The sequence below is a fragment of the Erythrolamprus reginae genome, chromosome 2, assembly GCF_031021105.1.
Source record: "Erythrolamprus reginae isolate rEryReg1 chromosome 2, rEryReg1.hap1, whole genome shotgun sequence".
NCBI classification, from domain to species: domain Eukaryota; kingdom Metazoa; phylum Chordata; class Lepidosauria; order Squamata; family Dipsadidae; genus Erythrolamprus; species Erythrolamprus reginae.
This window is the reverse complement of record NC_091951.1, coordinates 21349269-21363033: the sequence shown is the minus strand read 5'-3', so window position 1 is coordinate 21363033 and position 13765 is coordinate 21349269. Positions and strand designations below refer to the sequence as shown.

The following is a 13765-nucleotide window of genomic DNA, read 5'->3' as shown; positions in this document are numbered from 1 at the left end:
TTGAAAGATTAAAAGAATTAGCGATTGACAATGTCATAATTTTTTAAGAATTATTTTATTAAAAAATAATTGAAAAAAAGAATAAAGAAAAAAAGGGAAATATATTAGACTATAGTAGGTCAATTGTTGGAAGGATATATAATTTGGACAATTATTACCCCTTTTTATAACATTTGTTTTATATAAGATTTGTATAAGCCATGAACCCGCTTTAATATTGAAAGAATTCAGATGATTATTGATATTTTTGGAATAATATAAGATCTTTATAATCAATATTCTTAAAGTTGGATTTTTTGTTATGGGCAATTTAAAATGTTATTAACCAATAGATGGAATAGTAATGAGAAGAATTGTATTTATTTAAATATAGAGAATGAATTAAAATTTTAAAAAGGGAGAATGTTGGAAGGGAGAGATAAAAGGGGAGAAGAAATTAAAAATTTAGGGCATCTAGAACTAAAGAAATGATCAGTCAAGATACCAATTGAGGAGAGGGAGACATAGGGCCTAAAATCAAGAGGCATAAGAGATAATGACTATTTTTGGAAGTTACGTTTTAGCGATTAATTAGGAAGAAATTTGAATATTAGAGGTGGTAGACTCAGAGGACAAAAATAGGAGGAAGGAGGTTCGCACTGCCCCCACCCTTCTTGCCTTCCGAAAAAGTTTAAAGACTCATCTTTTTCGCCAGGCCTGGGGTCATTAGACCTTTCCCCCTGACCAACGAGTGGTTTTTAGTTTGTTTTATGGAATGAATGATAACACTATGTAACACAAATTTTGTTCTCAGCTTTTAAATGTTATATTCCAATTGCTTATGTCTAAAACAAATTAAAAATTGCTTACATTCATCATAAGCTTCGCTTTTGTGACCTCGGCAACAAAAATCATGCATTTTTACTATAGAAACAGACGATTTTGCATCTTCTCATTTACAGTGATCCCTCGATTAGCACGGTCTCGATTAGCGCGAAACGCTGCAACGCGGTTTTTCAAAAAATATTAATTAAAAAAATAAAATATTAAAAAATAAAAAATAAGTCCACGCTAGTTCTCTCTCTCTTTCTCTCCCTGTTGCCGGCGTGGTATATGAGAGAGAAAGAGAGAGGCAGAGGTCGGGCGCATTACCGGGAGGTGGAGGCGGCGTGGGGACGCTGGGTGCCGGGGACACCGAGGAGGGGGTGGACGTGGCCTCTCAGCTGCAGAGGCGGAGGCAACGGCGGAGTCCGGCGCTGGGGCCATGCGGGGCCGCTCATCCAGGGGGGCGTGGACTAGCAAGTCGCCCTCCTTTCTCTTTCTTTCTCTCTCTTATACCACACCGGTAACAGGGAGAGAAAGAGAGAGAGCGGAGGGCACCTTGCCGGTCCACGCCCCCCTAGATGAGCGGCTCCGCATGGCCCCAGCGCCGCCCAGGGGTTTCCCCTTTGCCTGGGCAGCGGGAAGACCAAGGGAAGGTTCCTTCAGCCGCCCAACACCTGATCCGCTCCGCAGCGCGGCAACGGGGAAACCCCATCTTCGGCTCCTCGCTGCTTCCACGCTGCGGAGCAGATCAGCTGTTGGGCGGCTGAAGGAACCTTCCCTTGGTCTTCCCCGCCGCCCACACGCAAACTCCACCATCTGCGCATGTGCGGCCATGAAAAAAATGGCGCACATGCGCAGATGGTGGTTTTTACTTCCGCATCCAGTATAACGCGGAAATCGGTTAGCGCGGGAGGTCTTGGAACGTAACCCCCGCGCTAACCGAGAGATCACTGTATACAGTCAGACTAAGAACACTATCTATATGCATTGCAGATTTACACAGATTACCAAAAACTGTTCAGAAGTGTGCGGTTTTCCGAGATTTACAACTATACTGCAAATCAGTTTCACGAATCAATCCCCAAATATAGTCGCCCATCATGTTTTCGTTATATTGCCTTGGTAATGGCGTTTAAAGTTCATAATATCCTGGTGAAAGCGCTCGCCTTGCCCCTCTGAATAAGCTCCCATGTTCTCTTTGAACCTATCAAGATGAGCATCAAGGATATGGATTTTGAGTGACATCCTGCAGCCCATTGCAGCATAGTTCTTTATCAGACCATTGGAGAAGAAAGAGGGAGGGGAGGTGTGGATTTCCCACAGACGGGTAGGGGGGTTTCCAGCTGGTGGCTTTCAAAGGGGTGTGTGTGTGTGAGAGAGAGAGTGTTGTGTAAATATGTGTGTGAAAGTGTGTGTGTGTGTACTCTCTGTGCAATCAGCAGCTGCCTTATTGAAGCCCCCCTGCTTCTTTATTCCTCAAAGTAGCAGAGCCATCCATCCATCCATTTAGGCCTCAATCCTGTCTCTTTCCCTCGGAAAGGATTTTCTGTTCTATTCCGCATTCTTGAGTCTCTCTCTTCCCCGCTCCTTAAACTTTAAAGAAACTCACTAGGTGCTGTCCAGCCATTGACCCTCAGAGTGGAAAAAACTAATCCTACGTAGCTTCTGCTCTGGCAATCTCACACTACTTACCAGAGCTTACAAAACATTCGCCAGACCCATCCTTGAATATAGTTCATCCGTTTGGAACCCATATCGCATCACAGACATTAACACCGTTGAAAATGTCAAAGATACTTCACCAGAAGAGCCCTTCACTCCTCCACTCGAAAGAGAATACCCTACGAGACTAGACTTTCAATTGTGGGCCTAGAAAGCCTAGACTAAGATGCCTTAAACAAGATCTAAGTATTGACCACAAGATCATATGCTGCAACGTCCTGCCTGTTGGTGACTACTTCAGCTTCAACCACAACAACACAAGAGCACACAACAGATTTAACTTAATATTAACCGCTCCAAACTTGATTGTAAAAAATATGACTTCATTAACCGAGTTGTCGAAGCGTGGAACTCATTACCGGACTCCATAGTGTCATCCCCAAACCCCCAACACTTTACTCTTAGATTATCTACGGTTGACCTATCCAGATTCCTAAGAGGTCAGTAACGGGCGAGTACAAGTGCACTAGAGTGCCTTCCGTCCCCTGTCCTATTGTTTTCCTATATCTCCTATACCTTTCTTCTATTCCTATATCTCTTCTTCTATTCTTTCACTGATATGTTCTATTCCTATATCTTCTATTTTTTCTTAGATATAATTTACTATGAGTATGTCCTCTATAACATTAATCATGTATTTTACTATGTGTATACCCACTAAAACCCTCATTGTGTATTGGAAAAAATCAATCAATAAAAATGAAATAAATAAAACTCCTATGGTAGAAAGGGGAGGGTGGATGCGGGGCAGAAATAGTGTTAAAAGCAGGAAGTGACCTAAACCTATTTTGCAACTCTTCTTCCTAGAAGCCATTCTAGGAATAGACATCTCAGTCAATTTAACCCTTAGAGAGAATTATCCCTGATAATTGGATTTAGGCCACTTCCTGCTTTTAACACTATTTCTCCCCCGCATCCACCCACCCCTTTCTACCATAGGAGTTTTTTCCACTCTGAGGGTCAATGGCTGGGCAGGACCTGGTGAGTTTCTTAAGTTTAAGGAGCAGGGAACACTATTTCCCCCCACTATTTCTATCAATGCATATACCGTGTTTCCCCGAAAATAAGACATATCCAGAAAATAAGCCCTACAGGACTTTTCAAGACATGCATAATAAGCCCCCCAATACTTTCCTGGAGCCGCTCTTTCTCCGGCGGGAACTTTTGGCTGGGAGAGCGAGGGCAAGCGAGAGACAGCTGCACGCACACACACCGCAGGACTAGTTAAGCTCCTCTTGACTCTGACTATGTGAGTTTGAAACACGCCCCTGCCTGTGAAGAACAGGAGGCAAGCATTGATTCCTTCATCGCCAATAGGAGCATGTTTCAAAAGACTGCTGAAGGCAGCCCAGAGCAGCTGAGCCGGTCCAGCAAGGGAGGGAGGGGGCGCAAGAGGCTGAGCCGAAAGGGACGGCGACAGGGACGTCTGCTTCTCAAGCCCTGCTCTCATCTGGGCTCTGCCTACGTCAATTTGAAATGCCTCCTGCTCACTCACTGCCGTGTTTATCAACCTTTTTTCTTCAGGGGAACCCTTTGGTGTCATCAGATTTCTGGCGGACCCTGTACCGTGTACTGGTACTGTTTATGTCCCTCCAAGGTGAGCCCCTAATATTTTTCAATCTAAAGAACATCAGGCTCAGTAGTGTCAGCTTCATCTAACTTTTGTTTTTTAATAAATCTGTCCAGGTTAGCGGTAAATAAGGTTCAAGAGGGAAGTGTATTTAATATGAAAGTGAACACAAAAATAAGGTGGCACAATCTGAGGTTAGTTGGGGGAAAGATGAGAAGCAACCTGAGAAAATATTATTTTACTGAAAGAGTAGTAGATGCTTGGAACAAAGTTCCAGCAGACGTGGTTGGTAAATCCACATTAACTGAATTTAAATATGCCTGGGATAAACATAGATCCATCCTAAGATAAAATACAGAAAATAGTATAAGGGCAGACTAGATGGACCATGAGGTCTTTTTCTGCCACCAATCTTCTATGCATCCCCCCCAAAAGGGCCTTCTCAGTGATGGCCCCTTCTTTTTGTAACCTCATTGTCCCAGGAATACAATTCCCCCTCACCTTGTTGCTTATCCAAAAAGCCCCTAAGACATGATTTTGTCAGCTTGTCTGGAGACCTTGGATAGAGATGGAACTGATCAAGTAGTTGACCTCAGTGTGTGTTGTTGGTAGCATTGCTGAGGCATAGTTTTGTGTTGCATTTTTTAATGTTGGAAACCACTCAGAGTCACTGGGATTTGGTCAGACGTACTAGTATGGGCACAATCACCATCTGAGCCACTCCAGCAAGTGAGGGTGGCCTCCTGTTCACTCACTGGCTTGGGACTCTTCACCCTCCACCTCCCTCCCTTCAGACGGGGGGGGGGGGGGGATGCAGGTGAGGGTGGTGCATTGGGATGCCCTGAAGGACATGGATCCTCCTCCGCCTCTGGCTCCTGAGCAAAGCGGGAGGGGAAATACTCCGAGCTGACAGCCAAACTTCCTTGTCTTTTCCAAACATGCTTCCCACACACAGGAGATCTTTCTCCCTTCACAATCCGGCCAGAAATGAGTGTTCATGAGACTCTTGGAGCGAAAGGGGAAAGATTTATTGCATTTAGTCAAAAGGTTCCTGCTGGTGCTTTTTTCTCGTGCCCTCTTCCCCCCTCCTCACTACAGAGAGAGAGGGGGACACGCGCCAGAGAGGTGAACCAGGAAGTGCATAGCCGGCTGCTTCTGCCACTGAGCTCTGCTGGGAGTTTGGCTGTCAGCTCTTGCTCCAGAGTTTCTTTCTCCTACCGCCGGACGGGGGTCAGTGGATACAACATCAGGCATGCGACGGAACTCCGTGTCCCATGTAGGATTGGTGGCCTGCCCCAACCCTGTTCTGCTCTGCCTTGGCCAACCTGCCACCTCTAAATTGTTTCCCACCGCGAGACGGACATCATACTGGTACTGGAGTTTGCCAGCTCTGTGTGGCTGTCGGCTGGTCTCTTTAGAGGAAAAAAGCTTGAAAATACAGTGGAACCTCGACATACGAGCAGCTCTACTTACGAGCTACTCGAGATAAGAGCTGGGAGAGGAGAGACATTTTTGTTCGTCTCACGAGCTCAAATCTGCGATAAGAGCCGAGAAGAGCCGGCTGGCTTACTTTCCTTCCTTCCCGCGCTGATGCAGAGCCACTCGAACAAAGCGTCGCGCCCCTCTGACGCTTTCGGCGGCTTCCGAAGCAACGCTGGGCTCTTTTGCCGCCAAAAGCGTCAGGGGGGCGTGACGCTTTGTTCGAGTGGCTCTGCATCAGCGTGGAAAGGAAGGAAAGTAAACCAGCCCGGCTCTTCTCAGCTCTTATCCCGGCACTTGGTGAGTGGAGAGGCGGTCGCCTCCCCTGCCGCCCCACTCTGGGGGTCCTTGGCTTCTGCTGGGGGTGGGGGGGTCCGCGCACATCGAAGAGGCACCTCTCGCCTTCTGCCGCTGGCCGCCCGCCGTGCCGCTTTCCTTCCCGTCGCGCCTTCCAAAGCAGCGCTGGGCGAAAGAGAGCGGGCGGCCAGCGGCAGAAGGCGAGAGATGCCTCTTCGTGCGCTCGATCTCGGGGGTTGGGGGCGAGCTTGCCACCAGGGTCGGCTGGGGGGGGGCTTGGCTTCTGCTTGGGGGGGCGGCGGCCGGGTCCGGCTCCCGCCGCTGACGCGCCCCTCTGACGGCGTTCGGCGGCTTCCAAAGCACAGGGAAGGGCTTAAGCCGCCTCCTTTTCCCTTCCCCGTGGGAGCGCCAGACCTCTTGTCTGCCCGGCCCGAGGCACGAAACCGCTGTTTATGCCGGGCAGCTTGCCTGGAACGCCAGCAATGCCACCGGGCCGATTGCCAAGTGGGGGCGGGGCGCGGGAGGAGGCAGCGCCCCCCCCGACTCCTCAGGCCGCTCCGCCCAGGATGGGGCTCGACCCGGGTGGAGCGGCCTGAAGGGTCCGGTGCGGCGCTGCCTCCTCCCGCCCCCGCTCGGCAATCGGCCGGGCGGCATTGCTGGCGTTCCAGGCGAGCCGCCCGGCATAAGCAGCGGTTTCGTGGGTGCTGGCAAGCCCCCAGTTCGGCTGCAGTCTTTTAAAACAGCCCCGCCGCTTCTCCGCTGACTCCTGAAGCCAAAAGCCAAAGGCGAACTTCCGCGCTTCAGGAGTCAGCTGAGAAGCAGCGGGGCTGTTTTAAAAGACTGCAGCCGACCTGGGGGGCTTGCCAGCACCCACCCCCCACCCCCCAACTCGGAACCGCGGCTGGCGGCGGCGGAGGAAGGCGAATGCGGCTTGGAAGCTGGGAGGGGGGCGGAAGAGCTAAGTGGCCAAAGACGTTCCGCCCCCCTCCCAGCTTCCAAGCCGCATTCGCCTTCCTCCGCCGCCGCCAGCCGCGGTTCAGAGTTGGGGGGTGGGGGGGGGTTCTGGCAAGCCCCCCAGGTCGGCTGCAGTCTTTTAAAACAGCCCCGCCGCTTCTCTGCTGACTCCTGAAGCCAAAAGCCAAAGGCGAACTTCCGCGTTTCAGGAGTCAGCTGAGAAGCGGCGGGGCTGTTTTAAAAGACTGCAGCCGACCTGGGGGCTTGCCAGCACCCACCCCCCAACTCGGAACCGCTTTGGCCACTTAGTGGGGCGGCAGGGGAGGCGACCGCCTCTCCGCTCGCCAAGTGCCACTCACCAAGTGCCTCTTCGCGTGCTCGATCTGCCGGAGAGCCTTCTGCTGCTAGCCGCCCGCCCTCTTTCGCCCAGTGTCGCTTCGGAAGCCGCCGAACACCGTCAGAGGGGCGCGATGCTTTAGGAAGGCAAGCAGCAAAGCGCCTCGCCGCTCACCAAGTGCCGCTTTGCTGCTTGCCTTCCTAAAGCATCGCGCCCCTCTGACGGCGTTCGGCGGCTTCCGAAACACAGGGAAGGTTAGTGAAAAGGCGCGATGCTTTTCCGGAGAAGCGAGCGATCCGGGAGTCCAGGAGGGGGAGAGAAAGAGAAAGAGAGAGGGGGGGAGAGAGAGAAAGAGAGGGATAGAAAGAGAGGGAGAGTGAGAGATGCTCAGTGAGCCTTTCTTTGAAGTTGCCTTTCTTTCCTTCTTTCTTTCTTTCTTTCTTTCTTGCTCTTTTTCTTTCTCTCTTTTACCTTCCCTTCCTCTATTTCTTCTTTTCTTTCTCCTTCCCACCTTCTTCCCTCCCTCCCTTCACTCATTCCTCTCTTACTCTCCCCTTTCATAAGTTTCCTTGCTTCCTTCCTCTGTTCCTGTCCCTTCCCCCTTTCTTTCTTTCTTTCTTTCTTTCTTTCTTTCTTTCTTTCTTTCTTTCTTTCTTTCTTTCTTGCTTGCTTGCTTGCTTGCTTGCTTTCTTGCTTTCTTGCTCTTTTTCTTTCTCTCTTTTACCTTCCCTTCCTCTATTCTTTTCTTTCTCCTTCCCACCTTCTTCCCTCCCTCCCTCCCTTCACTCATTCCTCTCTTACTCTCCCCTTTCATAAGTTTCCTTGCTTCCTTCCTCTGTTCCTGTCCCTTCCCCTTTTCTTTCTTTCTTTCTTGCTCTTTTTCTTTCTCTCTTTTACCTTCCCTTCCTCTATTTCTTCTTTTCTTTCTCCTTCCCACCTTCTTCCCTCCCTCCCTTCACTCATTCCTCTCTTACTCTCCCCTTTCATAAGTTTCCTTGCTTCCTTCCTCTGTTCCTGTCCCTTCCCCCTTTCTTTCTTTCTTTCTTTCTTTTTTTCTTTCTTTCTTTCTTGCTCTTTTTCTTTCTCTCTTTTACCTTCCCTTCCTCTATTTCTTCTTTTCTTTCTCCTTCCCACCTTCTTCCCTCCCTCCCTCCCTTCACTCATTCCTCTCTTACTCTCCCCTTTCATAAGTTTCCTTGCTTCCTTCCTCTGTTCCTGTCCCTTCCCCCTTTCTTTCTTTCTTTCTTTCTTTCTTGCTCTTTTTCTTTCTCTCTTTTACCTTCCCTTCCTCTATTTCTTCTTTTCTTTCTCCTTCCCACCTTCTTCCCTCCCTCCCTTCACTCATTCCTCTCTTACTCTCCCCTTTCATAAGTTTCCTTGCTTCCTTCCTCTGTTCCTGTCCCTTCCCTCTTTCCTTCCTTCCCACCCTCCGTCCATTCATTCACCCATTCCTCTCTTGATCGCTTAAAGCCGGTCCCTGGTGCAAAAAGGGTTGGGGACCTCTGTCCTACAGGATTGGGTGGCAGAGAAGTTGAACATATGTAAATTTAAAAGTTTAAGAAAGTTTACAAGTTAAGTGAAAGAAACTTCATTATTCATTTATATGTACATGTACATTTCTTCGTTAAAAACATGTCTTTCTGCATAATTTAGACTAACTTTGTGAGTTTTTTGAGGGCTGGAACCAATTAAAATTATTTACATTAATTCCTATGGGGAAAAGTCGTTCGAGATAAGAGCTGCTCGACTTAAGAGCCCAGGTCCGGAACGAATTAAACTCGTATCTCGAGGTACCACTGTACAGAAACTCTGGTTGCGAGGGGAAGCCATTAACAACTTCTCACATTGAGAAGAGTTTACGTATCGTATAAGGTTTTTTTCCTGTAAAGGGACCAGCTGAGAGAAACACAGAGCTGCTAAACTCCAGTACAGGTAAAATATCCGTCTCGCACAAGCTCCACACATGTGTCCTTTGCTCCACCCCGCACGCCCTGGAACCCCCAAATTGCATCCCACCACGAGACGGGCCGCAGTCTTATATTCGGGGAAGCACAATATCTCCAATTATATATTCCCAGCAGTACAAAATGCATTTGATGGTAATCACAGCAACATAGAAACCTAGAAGATGGATGGCAGAAAAAGACCTCATGTTCCATCTAGTCTGCTCTTATACTATTGTCTGTATTTTATCTTAGGATGGATATATGTTTATCCCAGGCATGTTTAAATTCAGTTACTGTGGATTTACCAACCACGTCTGCTGGAAGTTATTTCCAAGCATCTACTACTCTTTCAGTAAAATAATATTTTGTCATGTTGCTTCTCATCTTTCCCCCAACTAACCTCAGATTGTGCCCTCTCTCCACACAGATTGAGTCCATGAAGTCTTTCCTGATAGGTTTTATGCTTAAGACCCTTCACCATTTTTGTATCCCATCTTTGGTCGCATTCAGTTTTGTCAACATCTTTTTGTAGGTTAGGTGTCCAGAACTGAACACAGTATTCCAAATGTGGTCTCACCAGCGCTATATAATGCGGGATCACAATCTCCCTCTTCCTACTAGTTATACCTCTAGCTATGCAGCCAAGCATTCTACTTGCTTTCCCTACCACGTGACCGCACTGTTCACCCATTTTGAGACTGTCAGAAATCACTACCCCATAATCCTTCTCTTCTGAACTTTTTGCTAGCACAGAACTGCCAATACAATACTCAGATTGAGGATTCCTTTTCCCCAAGTGCATTATTTTACATTTGGAAACATTAAAGTGCAGTTTCCAGTGCTTTGACCACTTATTTACTGAAGCTAAATCATTTGCCATATTACAGATGCCTCCAGGAATATCAACCCTATTGCACACTGTAGAGTCATCGGCAAATGGGCAAAACCTCCCTACCAAACCTTCCCCTATGTCACTCACAAACATTTGCAGCTTCATAGAAACATAGAAACATAGAAGTCTGACGGCAGAAAAAGACCTCATGGTCCATCTAGTCTGCCCTTATACTATTTTCTGTATTTTATCTTAGGATGGATATATGTTTATCCCAGGCATGTTTAAATTCAGTTACTGTGGATTTATCTACCACGTCTGCTGGAAGTTTGTTCCAAGGATCTACTACTCTTTCAGTAAAATAATATTTTCTCATGTTGCTTTTGATCTTTCCCCCAACTAACTTCAGATTGTGTCCCCTTGTTCTTGTGTTCACTTTCCTATTAAAAACACTTCCCTCCTGGACCTTATTTAACCCTTTAATATATTTAAATGTTTCGATCATGTCCCCCCTTTTCCTTCTGTCCTCCAGACTATACAGATTGAGTTCATTAAGTCTTTCCTGATACGTTTTATGCTTAAGACCTTCCACCATTCTTGTAGCCCGTCTTTGGACCCGTTCAATTTTGTCAATATCTTTTTGTAGGTGAGGTCTCCAGAACTGAACACAGTATTCCAAATGTGGTCTCACCAGCATTCTATATAGTGGGATCATAATCTCCCTCTTCCTGCTTGTTATACCTCTAGCTATGCAGCCAAGCATCCTACTTGCTTTCCCTACCGCCTGACTGCACTGTTCACCCATTTTGAGACTGTCAGAAATCACTACCCCTAAATCCTTTTCTTTTGAAGTATTTGCCAACACTGAACTGCCAATACAATACTCAGATTGAGGATTCCTTTTCCCCAAGTGCATTATTTTACATTTGGAAACGTTAAACTGCAGTTTCCATTGCTTAGACCATTTATCTAGTAAAGCTAAATCATTTACCATATTACAGATGCCTCCAGGAATATCAACCCTATTGCACACTTTAGAGTCATTGGCAAATAGGCAAACCTTCCCTACCAAACCTTCCCCTATGTCACTCACAAATATATTAAAAAGAATAGGACCCAGGACAGACCCTTGTGGCACACCGCTTGTAACCTGACTCTGCTCAGAATACTCGCCATTAACAATAACTCTCTGATGTCTACGCTTCAGCCAGCTGCAAATCCATTGAACTATCCAGGGATTAAGTCCAATCTTCACTAATTTATCTATCAGCTCTTTATGTGGAACCGTATCAAAGGCTTTGCTGAAGTCCAGGTAGGCAATATCCACGGCACCACCTTCATCCAACACCTTTGTGACATAGTCAAAGAAATCAATGAGATTAGTTTGACATGATTTGCCTTCAGTAAAGCCATGCTGATTTGGGTCCGATAAGTTATTGTTTTTTAGGTGCTGATTTATCCTCTTTTTGAGTAGAGTCTCCATCATTTTAACTACAACTGATGTCAAGCTAACTGGCCTGTAGTTACCAGCTTCTTCTCTACTGCCCTTCTTGTGAATAGGCACAACACTGGCCATTCTCCAATCCTCAGGAAGTTCTCCTGTTAACAAGGATTGGTTAAACAAATCAGTCAGGGGGGTAGTAATGACAGATCTGAGTTCTTTAAGAACTCTGGGGTGGATGCCATCTGGACCCATTGCCTTATTTATCTTTAATCGTTCAAGTTCTTCTAAGACATCGGCTTCTAAGATCACTGGAGCTGAATCCGTACTGCTGGAAGCAATGCTATATCCCTCTACAGTATTATTTTGTAAGGTGTCTTTTGAGAAAACTGAACAGAAGTAGCTATTGAAATGGTCAGCGATCTCCTTATTCCCATTAATGCATGTATTATTCCCGGTACTAAGCTTTGTGATGCCGCAGTTTTTCTTCTTCTTATCATTAATATATCTGAAGAAGGTTTTATCCCCCTTCTTTACAGATTTGGCAATTTCTTCCTCTTTTGAGGCTTTAGCAGCATATATTATCTGTTTCGCCTCCTTCTGTCTCATTTTATATACCTCCCTATCAGCTATACTTCCAGACTCTTTATACCTCCTATAGGCAGCCTTTTTTTCATTGACTATAGCCCTTACATCATTGCTAAACCATAGCGGTTTCTTCTTCCTTTTACCTTTAGTTATTTGTCTTACATACAGTCCAGTGGCTTTTAAGATGGCCTTTTTTAATACAGTCCACTGGATGCTCGCTCCTGCCATTTTATCCCTCCCCTTTAATTCATTATCTAAATATTCTCCCATTGCATTAAAATTTGTTTTTCTGAAATCCAATACTTTGGTTGCAGTATAGGATTGCTCACAATGAGTTTTTACATCAAACCACAAACATAGATGGTCACTGCAACCTAAATTTTCTCCCACCTTGACATCTGAAACCCAATTCCCATTCGTAAAAACTAAATCTAGAATATTCTCCCCTCTAGTTGGTGTCTTAACCAGCTGTGCCAGAGCTGCTCCTGTAAAGGCCTCTACTATATTCTTACTTTTGCATGTAAGGGCACTGGGTATATTCCAGTCAACATCAGGCATGTTGAAATCACCCATAACCTCAATATCTCCCTTTACAGTGATCTCTCGATTAGCGCGGGGGTTACGTTCCAAGACCTCCCGCGCTAATCGATTTCCGCGTTATAGTGGTGCGGAAGTAAAAAACACCATCTACGCCTGCGCGCCATTTTTTTCATGGCCACACATGCGCAGATGGTGGAGTTTGCGTGTGGGCGGCGGGGAAGACCAAGGGAAGGTTCCTTCAGCCGCCCAACAGCTGATCTGCTCCGCAGCGCGGAAGCAGCGAGGAGCCGAAGATGGGGTAAAGGCAAAGGAGAAACCCCATCTTCGGCTCCTCGCTGCTGCCGCGCTGCGGAGCGGATCAGGTGTTGGGCGGCTGAAGGAACCTTCCCTTGGTCTTCCCGCCGCCCAGGCAAAGGGGAAACCCCAAGATCGCTTGCCGCTTGCCGCTTGCCGTATTGCAGCTTGGAGCCTTGCTTCGCCTCCTTCGCTGCAATACGGCAAGCGGCAAGCGATCTTGGGGTTTCCCCTTTGCCTGGGCGGCGCTGGGGCCATGCGGAGCCGCTCATCTAGGGGGGCGTGGACCGGCAAGGTGCCCTCCGCTCTCTCTCTTTCTCCCCCTGTTACCGGTGTGGTATAAGAGAGAGAAAGAAAGAGAAAGGAGGGCGACTTGCCAGTCCACGCCCCCCTGGATGAGCGGCCCCGCATGGCCCCAGCGCCGGACTCCGCCGTTGCCTCCGCCCTTGTTCGGCTCTGCAGCTGAGAGGCCACGTCCACCCCCTCCTCGGTGTCCCCGGCACCCAGCGTCCCCACGCCGCCTCCACCTCCCGGTAATGCGCCCGACCTCTGCCTCTCTCTTTCTCTGCCTCTCTCTTTCTCTCTCATATACCACGCCGGCAAAAGGGAGAGAAAGAGAGAGAGAACTTATTTTATAATTAATATTTTTTGAAAAACCGCGTTGCAGCGTTTCGCGCTAATCGAGACCGTGCTAATCGAGGGATCACTGTAATGCCATTTGGGTAATTTCATCCACCATCTTGTTGTCATATTCCTCGGATTGCCCTGGAGGCCTATAGATCACCCCAATTCTAATGACAGAACCTTCTTTATTTTGCATGCAAATCCAGAGAGTCTCTAGATCTTGACACGTATTTTGAATTAGTGTTGTTTTTAGACTTTCTTTAATATAAATGGCTACTCCACCTCCCCTTCTCTCTATTCTATCCTTCCTATACAGTGTATATCCTGGTATGGATAT

General features: G+C 47.3%; 2 pseudogenes; both read left to right on the top strand.

Annotated features, from left to right (window-relative positions):
* Nucleotides 1-13765, top strand: part of LOC139159896 (zinc finger protein 208-like) — a 46232-nt pseudogene that overhangs the window by 27063 nt on the left and 5404 nt on the right.
* Nucleotides 4002-13765, top strand: part of LOC139159883 (zinc finger protein 135-like) — a 45910-nt pseudogene continuing 36146 nt past the window's right edge.